This window comes from Vipera ursinii, assembly GCF_947247035.1.
Source record: "Vipera ursinii genome assembly, chromosome: 2".
Classification (NCBI taxonomy): Eukaryota; Metazoa; Chordata; class Lepidosauria; order Squamata; family Viperidae; genus Vipera; species Vipera ursinii.
This window is the reverse complement of record NC_139513.1, coordinates 143,983,712-143,993,338: the sequence shown is the minus strand read 5'-3', so window position 1 is coordinate 143,993,338 and position 9,627 is coordinate 143,983,712. Positions and strand designations below refer to the sequence as shown.

At 41.3% G+C, this 9,627-nt stretch overlaps 1 long non-coding RNA gene across 2 annotated transcripts; it reads left to right on the top strand.

Annotated features, from left to right (window-relative positions):
• The first annotated feature begins 847 nt into the window (after nucleotides 1–847).
• On the top strand, nucleotides 848–9,158 carry LOC310635061. Of its 2 annotated transcripts, XR_014491319.1 has the most exons (3): nucleotides 848–2,394; nucleotides 2,651–3,190; nucleotides 6,320–9,158. It is a non-coding gene; the product is annotated as an uncharacterized lncRNA (long non-coding RNA). The 2 variants fall into 2 exon arrangements; XR_014491320.1 differs by lacking the exon at nucleotides 848–2,394 and having other exon boundaries at nucleotides 2,409–3,190.
• Nucleotides 9,159–9,627: the final 469 nt, after the last annotated feature.

Below are 9,627 nucleotides of genomic sequence, written 5' to 3'. Positions count from 1 at the left end.
ATAAACATTTTAAAGTCATAGATAATAATTAAAATGGAAACAAAAATAAAAAAGGCCGACCTTTCCAAAGCACTTGATTCTTGGCTTGTGGTTAGCCTTATTGATTTACTGGAGACTTTTTTAAAAAATTGTTAAGTAAGAATTTTCAGTGAATAGTTGTCCTTAATCAGATTTGCAGGCCTGTTTATGAAGCACATCTAGAGCCTTTACCCAAACTTGACTCTTGCAGTCTAAGAGTGACAGCAATTTGAGCCTAACCTGATCCCTCACCTGTCCTTGCCAATCCATTCTGGTGGTGGTAGAAGGCTTCCTGGAGAAGAGCAGAGAAACACTTTGAGCAGTTTTTGTTAAGCATTTGCCTTGCTAGGCTGGCTTCGCTTGGCAGCTACAAGTCCTCAATATTCATTATTGCAATATTCTACAACTTTGTGTTTTGTGTATTTGTGACATTAAAAAAATGTTCTAAGAAATTATAAACTGCTGGCCTCCCCTCCATGGAGGATAGGCTGTTACTTTATTCCTTCCTCATGTAATCTGATCTGTTAAAACTTGATCAAAGTTTAACATCCAAGAATCTGCCTGGAGAACCACAAGTGTTGTGCATAGGATTCAGAAGAGCGAGGAACTGTGGTAAGATCGTTTGGAAACCTTGGAGCAGGGGTCTTCAAAGTTGGCAACTTTAAGACTTGTGGACTTCAACTCCCAGAATTCCGCAGCCAGCTCTCTGAGGAATTCTGGGAGTTGAAGTCCACAAGTCTTAAAGTTGCCAACTTTGAAGACCTCTGCCTTGGAGGAAGTGGGCCCAGTCCATTCAGCTTCCATCCAGATTTGGACATTCCTAACAAGCTCGTCCTTTCCTCTATTTTTGGAAAGGGGGGGGTTGTTTAAGAAAAAATGCTTTCTCAAACAACTGATGGTACTGAAGGAGACAGGAGTGCTTGGTCACATTTCAGGGCCTGGTAGCACTTAAGTGTTCCTTGCAGGTCCGCTGGGAACTTGCATGATTTGCTCTGCAGTGGTTTCTTCCTTGTGCAGTTTGGCATATTGTTCAGGCTATGGCCTGTTTTGGCTCGCTGTGTTCAGTGGTTTTTAAAATGATGTTACGGAATTGCTTGCTTCTTCCTCCAGAAAATCTCCCCTAATTCACTTGATTCTTTTTTCATGGAAGACCTACTAATATTGGACATTTCGGCCTTCCTTAGCCAACTTCTTGTTTCTTTATTACTACTGTTATTGGTATCCCTCCCCTTTTGTCTCAGTTCTTTAGATTTATTGGTAATTTCATCCATACAATCTCTTTTCTGTGCTGTCTTATATATTTCTATGAAAACCGTCACCATCCTGTTTATGCTGGTGCTTTTAATCGCCCAGGAAGAGTTTTATCCTCACCTTGAGCTTCATGTGGATTGGAATAAACATTCCAATAATTCAGACTTTTATTTTCCTTTTTATGTTACCCAGGCATAAGATCTTTTACTTCTAACCTGGCCGTAAGACTGAAAGTCTGTGACAGTAAAAGTCCAGCCCCTCTGGTTATCTGTTGCTTGCAGGGCTGGATAAGGATGTAATGAAAGGGAACATCTTTCAGTACAAGTCCTTCTATTACACAAGTGATGAGTCATTAATAAACATTGATATAATCACTTCCATTTGCACCAAAATCCATCTGTCTGAAATTTGGCAGTGGTTCCCCACAGGAAAGACTACATTTGCTACATTTTAAAAACAAATTATATCCCCAAACAACAGAGCTATAGACACATCCCCCTCACGCACAAAAAAGCCAGATTTTAAGGAAGAGTAACTGAAAACGACCTGAAACAGTTCCACTGAAATTTGGCAGGCTGGATTCCGCCCAAGAGGTCTAGTGTGTCTTTAAATTTCTTCCCATTCAGCTGAATTTTAAAAAGTAATTGTGTTTATTTCCTTCACATTCAACAATGGCACAGTTTGGTCTAGTGCAGGGGTAGGCAACCTTGGCTCTTTTATGACTCATGGACTTCAACTCCCAGAATTCCTGAGCCAGCTGGCTCAGGAATTCTGGGAGTTGAAGTCCATGAGTCATAAAAGAGCCGAGGTTGCCTACCCCTGGTCTAGTGGTTAAGGCATCAGGCTGGAAACCATGAGTTCTACTTCTGGCCTTAAGTATGGAAAACTGGCTGGGGAATTTTGGGCCAGTCACTCTCAGCCAAACTTACCTCACAGAGTGGTTGTTGTGGGGAAAATAGGAAGAGGAAGAAAGATTAGGTATGTCACAGCTTTGAGTTATTTATAAACAATAATAAAAGTGGGAGAAAAAATAAGTGAAACTCAGTTCTACTGCATCTCACTCCAGGTTTGGCCACAAGACCAAACAAGACAGCCTGCAGTTGATGTATACTATGAGACTCAGCTGTAAGAGACTTTCATATGTTTATATACTTTTATATGTTTGCCCTGTTCACCGCCCTGAGTCCTTCAGGAGAAGGGCAGTATACAAATAAAATTATTATTATTATTATTATTATTATTATTATTATTATTATTATTATTATTATTGTTATTGTTATTGTTATTGTTATTGTTATTGTTGTTGTTGTTATTGTTATTGTTATTGTTATTATTATATTATTGTTGTTGTTGTTGTTAATCTCTTTTCTTGTATTCACAGTTATGTGTATTAACAGGATTGGGAATAGGATTCCCTTCGAGAGATAACAGAATAATAGCCAAAGGAGAAAACTCAAGGGTATCCTTGGATTCAAGTTTTGATACTACCAGTAGAACTCCAGCTGTTGTTTCAATCAATCGATACCATATAGCATTGCCATAAAGAAAAGGTGCTTTTTGTCCAATCCAATGTGGTCAAATTCCAGGAGTTCTTGCAAAAGTCCAAGAAATTCTGTGCAAGAGTAGATGGCTTGTTTTACCCTCTCCAGCATTTGCTTTGGTTGTTAGGAATTTGGTAGATTTTCGGTAGCCAAATAGCAATAGCACTTAGACTTATATACCGCTTCGTAATCCTTTACAGCCCTCTCTAAGCAGCTTACAGAATCAGCATATTGCCCCCAACAATCTGAGTCCTCATTTTACCAACCTCAGAAGGCTGAGTCAACCTTGAGCTGGTCAGGATCAAACTGCGGGCAGTTGGCAGAGTCAGCCTGCAATATTGCATTCTAACCACTGCGCCATCATGGCTCTTGGTCTACTGGTAAGTAAGACCCAGCTCCTCACTGGGTGATAAAAGGGCAGGCATATTTGTACTTTTCTCACTATCATTCTGATTCCTAGTTTCATCAAGAACATGACATCTTGATTACACAGACATGTTTTTTTCTTAACCCACAGTGATAAAGAATGGTCTAGAAATTAAGAACGCAACTTCAATATGGTGTTCAGTACTTCCTTAATTATTCAAAATATGTTTATCCTGCCTTTCCACAAATAGCACTGAAAGTAGCTAACAAATTTTATTAACCTCGTTAATTTGCAGTGGTATCCTAGGGTCTATTCCTTGGACAGCAAAGGTGACTAACAAGTACTGGAGTGCATAACACCAGACATGTCAACAGGAAGGCAAAATCACGAAACTATGTTTCACTTGGCCATGTCAAAGGAAGGGAATTCACTGGAGCAAACTTGGAAGTGTTAGTGGTAAAAGAAACCAGGCCATCACAGAACTTGGTGGCTGGACACCATCATCAAAGCTGACACCAGCCAGAGCACAGAAAAACTTGAAGAAGCCATGCAAGATCTAAATATGTGGAAAGACCTGGCCCATACAATTGCCAGGAGTCAGACTTGACTTGATGATGATAACATCATCACCACCACCCTAGGGTTACAGAGTCAGAACAGCTTGAACCTCTGGGCAGATGCTATTCTGAAGGGCAGGCATTATAAAAGAGAAAATGCACTCTCCGAGTCCCATCAGGTAACACTGCTTAATGCACACACAAAGTATGCCTGCTCTGTTGAAACTTCTGCAACAAGGAGAAATGAGCGGAGAGAGGTCCTGCAGATATTTTTATTTATTATCAAACTTTTAAAACTGCCCATCTTCCTCACAGAGGGACTCTGGGTAGTGTAGAAACAAAATATTAAAAATATGTATATAAAGTTTAGGTAAAGGTAAAGGTTCCCCCGCACATGCGTGCTAGTCGTTTCCGACTCTAGGGGCCGGTGCTCATCTCCGTTTCAAAGCCGAAGAGCCAGCGCTTGTCCGAGGACGTCTCCGTGGTCATGTGGCCGGCATGACTGGACGCCAAAGGCGCACGGAACGCTGTTACCTTCCCACTGTAGTGGTCCCTATTTTTCTACTTGCATTTTTTACGTGCTTTCGAACTGCTAGGTTGGCAGAAGCTGGGACGAGTAACAGGCGCTCACTCTGTTACGCGGCACTCGGGATTCGACCCGCCAAACTGCCGACCTTCTGATCGACAAGCTCAGCGTCCTAACCCACTGAGTTTAAAAAGACGCAAACAATGTTAAAGGTGGAAGAAGGGCTTTCGGGTGCTAATCAGTCCCACAGACACGTGCTTCTCTGCACCCTAAGCAAGATGGCAGCACATTTTAACACCTTTCCTGAAGGCCTGGCAATGAATGTTCCACAAAATGGGGGAAACGGCAGAGAAGGCTGTATTACTGGACCCTACCAATCAGAAAGGGACGCGGTGGCTCAGTGGGTTAGGATGCTGAGCTTGTCGATCAGAAGGTCGGCAGTTTGGTGGGTCGAATCCCGAGTGCCGCGTAACAGAGTGAGCACCTGTTACTCGTCCCAGCTTCTGCCAACCTAGCAGTTCAAAAGCACGTAAAAATGCAAGTAGAAAAATAGGGACCACTACGGTGGGAAGGTAACAGCGTTCCGTGCGCCTTTGGCGTCTAGTCATGCCGGCCACATGACCACGGAGACGTCCTCGGACAAGCGCTGGCTCTTGGGCTTTGAAACGGAGATGAGCACCGGCCCCTAGAGTCGGAAGCGACTAGCACGCATGTGCGGGGGAACCTTTACCTTTACCAATCAGAATTCTTTGGCTGACAAGGTTCACAACATACCCTTCTTGCCAAATATCCAGGCCCTGTGTCATGAAGGGCTTTAAAGGTGGAAACCAGCACCTTGAACTCCATTCAGAATACTTCAAATGCCAGAAGTGTTACACGGGCGCACACTGATGGGTTCATAATTGCTCACCCCACTACATTCTGGACTGGCCACAGCTTCCAAGTGGTCTTCAAGAGCACACCCATGTAGAGTACATTGCAATACTCTACGCACAAGGTGACCATGACATAAGTAACTATGAGAAGCTCTCTTCCAGGAAAGGGCTCCATTTATATGTAACAGATAATCTGTGCAAAAGTCAAGGTTCCTCCTCCTGCTTCAGACCCAACAGCTTCCAATCACCAGGGGGTTGAGAAATACAGCTGAATATCATCATCACTGATCAAACATGGCATCAATGGATAATCTTGCCCAGAGATTTCATATAAATGTTAAACGAGAGGGTCAAAATGACTGAAACTACAAATTTTTTTACTAGGACTTACGAATAGTCAATAAGAAAAGATTCATGAACATTTGATTTTATATATGGGTTAGGACGCTGAGCCTGTCGATCAGAAGGTTGGCAGTTTGGCGGGTCAAATCCCGAGTGCTGCATAACAGAGTGAGCGCCTGTTACTCGTCCCAGCTTCTGCCAACCTAGCAGTTCGAAAGCACGTAAAAATGCAAGTAGAAAAATAGGGACCACAACGGTGGGAAGGTGGTAACAGCGTTCCGTGCACCTTTGGTGTCTAGTCATGCTGGCCACATGACCACGGAGACGTCCTCGGACAAGCGCTGGCTCTTCGGCTTTGAAACGGAGATGAGCACCGTCCCCTAGTCGGAAACAACTAGTACGCATGTGCGGGGGAATCTTTACCTTTACCTTTAACGACAGTGAGGTTATTATAGACACAAAAATGGAAGAACACAAAAATAGCCACAACAGAGTACAATGTGAAGATGGTAGAATTTGCAGAAATTGCTAACCTGACTAGTTTGATTAGAGTGGCAGCAACAACTACTTTTATATATATAAAAAAACCACTAGGCTTTTTTTGCTGAAAGTTAATAAAAATGATTTGATTTTATTTGAAAAGTGATTTATATATCAATTAAAAGGTGTGTGGGATGAATTGAAAGAGGGGGACAGTGTTAGGTATATAACTGCTGTAGAGAAGATTGGAAGTAGCTTCTTTGGTTTCTCTTTTTTGCAGCACTTTATATTTCTTCTCTATTTTTCATGTTTTATCTTTTCACTTTGTAAAAAAAAAACTTCAATAAAAATTTTTTTTACAGAAAAGAAAATCAAGAGAGTTGAGCCTTGTGGGCACCCTACAGGTTAAGGGATCGCAGGCTCCAGCTCTCTACTGTCAACACTGGAATCAGCCGTGATGAAGGGAGAACAACTGCAACATTGGGCCTCTCGTTCCCAAACCATGCACTGGTTATGGTCAATAGTATCAAAGGTCACTGAGAAATCAAGAAAAACAAGAACAATTAGCCCTATCCTGGCCCCAACAGGAGTCATCCACAAGTGAAATCAATGCCCTTTTGGTACTATGCACTGGCCTGAAACTCAAATAAACTTGATCCAAATAATCTGTTTCTTCCAGGCCCTCTGAAACTGCAGTCTGGCCACCTTTTCAACAATCTGGCCCTAAAATGGAAGGCTGGAGACATCTTTCACTTCTTTTTCTTTGCTTCTTTAACTATATTATAAATTTATTCCCTCCCATCCATTTTATATATGCAGAAACCCAGTAAAATATTACTAAGTAAAACCTCAAACTGAAAGGAAGATTGTCAGCTATTTTTTTTCCTGGCAGTACCCACGTAGATTTAACAGCCGAATGAGAAAGGAAGAGGGCTTCCCACTAGGGTCTCCCCAATTCCTTTTTTTCCCCACGCCACTACTTGAGGATTTAGCAATTTCATAAGCCACAATTAAAAAGCAATATATGATCAAAATATCCATAGCAGATGACAAGCAGATATCAAATTTCACACCTGCTAGGTGATAAAAATGCATACAAAATGTCCCTTTTCTGTCTTTCCACTATCACAGGCGCATAAATAAAGACTTCTTTACCCCCTCTAGCAGGAGGGGGCAGTACTTGTGTTTGCAAAGGAGTTTTTCCAGGGTTGTATCTTGATTTTGCCACAAGGAGGCAGGTTTACAAACAAGAATACATCCGGAAGATTAACAGGGCAATGTCCCTTACAATATTTCTTTATGAAAGTTGATTGAATATAGTCATTCTAAACCTGCCAAAATCTTTATCCAAGCAATTGGGGTAATTTTAGCTTATCCAGACTTGGAAGAATTACCAATTTCATCCTTCTCATTTTTTTATTTGTTTTAAGCTACTGTACTGTATATACTTCCAAGGATATGGCCAACTGTGGCTGATCTTGGAAAAGAAATAGTGACAATCTTGGCTTATATACTTGGATGGTGTACCATGTGGGATTTCCAAAGTTGTTGGCTAGACTGGAAATTGTTATAAAATCCTGGAAGAAGACAATAGAGATCACTTCAATAATAGCTATGAAGAAAACATTAACAGCCCCAAACCCCTATATGGGCACCCTCACTAGGAATCAGGTGGGTTTTTTTATCCCTTTAACTCTCTTCTTTCACTCAAGCCAATGTTTTTCCACATCTGCATAATGAAGACAGAAAATGTTTAATGCATTTGATTAAGTGGACTATTTTTCCACTAAATCTTTGGGCCACAACATCATGTAACTTTTATTCAAACTACACCCCAGAGAGGTCAAGAAGAGAAGAGAATTTGTGCCCTTCCTAATTCAAATTCCCAGAGGTTTCAGCCAGAAGAAACTGGGCTACAGCAACGTCAAGAGTCTCACAGCTTCCCATCTGGCTTGGCAGCTTCCACTCTCCATTAAGGCCTGAGCTTAGCCCAAAGGCAATTTACCTTGAAGGAAGTCCTCTGGATAAATGGAAACAGAATTTCTGTTCAAACATGTTTCCATACAACAGATATATATAAAGCTTTTCACTTAAGAGTGATTCATCTTAAAAACGACTAAAATTTCTGTCACTACGTGATGTGATTGTAAACCGCAGCAACATGTGACTGCATTGCTTAGCAGTGGCCATCACAGCAGTCCTCATTGCTGTTGTTAACCGAATCCCACCAGTGTTTAGCTGAGGACTCTCCCAGATCCAAGCCATTCCTGCTTTGTCCCTTCCAGCCCTCAATCCTTGGTAAGATAAGAAACTGCCTCCTCTTGAACTCTCCCCACCCCACCCCACCCCTGCCGACTTCTGTTGTTTTGGCCACCTGCAGTTACAATGGTGTCACTAACACTTAAGTAGAGGCCTAACGCCTTCAGCAGTCTTAGCCAACCACCTCTGCATCCCTTGCTCATATTTGGGGATGCTTATTCCATCTTTCTGGGCTCCACTGAAGGCCTATCTTTTCACTCAGGACTTCCATGAGTAAATCCTAAGATTTTTTTTTCCTCCCTCCATCGTGTAGATAGATGTATGCTGTACTGCATATGCTTATTTATTTATAAATATAATTAAAAACAAAAATATGATCATGGGTATATTTTTGTTCATTATATTTAAAGGTTTTTCTTTTAACTTTTTTCCTGCACTGCCATGTGCTTTTCATATGGGAATTCAGTATAAAAAAATTAATTGAACAAGGAACAGTAATAAGTCATTCTTAAAGATTCTGCTCAGTCATCTATATTTCAACAAAGTAGCCATAAGCATGTATTGGCATGACTCTACACCTTAACTAATCTTCTTCTGTATGTTACAACATCCCAATAGTTTCTCAATCAAATTTAACAGAGCAGTTATATAAATAGTATTTTGGGGTGGGGAAGAGCCTGAGGGTCAACGGAACTCCGGATTGCCCCCGACCTTCATTTCGCTGGAACCTAAAAACCAGGCTCTTTGAGCTATCTGGTCTGGACTGAGGGGTTTAATGTTTTTAAATTGTGATTTTAATTTTTGCGGCTAGACTTAATTTAATTTAATATTGTATTGTTTTTAAATTTTGCCTTGTAAACCGTCCTGAGTCCTTTGGGAGTAGGGTGGTATATAAACCAAATAAATAAATAAATAAATAAATAAATAAATTTGTTTTAAAAACTGAATTTCTGTTTCTGCAACACTTTGAGCCCTTTAGCAGTTTAAATCATAATCTCAGGGCTTTTTATATCTTCTCCATATTAACCTTTGTTTCATTTGTGAGGCTGCAGTTTGGTTGGGACTGGGCAGACAAGACTGCCCTTTATTAATCAGTGATGGGACAAAGTAGAAGACGATGACGGTGGGGGGAGAGAAATAGCCCAGGTTACTAGACTTGAAACCACAGGCAAATTCTAGGCTGCCTTCCAGATTCTCTGCCTTGCGGCTGTTGTAGACTGATCTCTCTTTATCTGCTGAGTCACCTGCTCAGAAAAAGGTTGTGTTGCATAGCATAGGGAAAGACCCAGGGCACCTCACTATCTCTTTGGCCTTTCCCCCCATTATTCAGGCTTACTACCGGTATAGTGTTTCAACAGAATAAAACTGTCTATCCAAGTTGATTAAAAACAGGTTGCTAACCTGGGAGGGG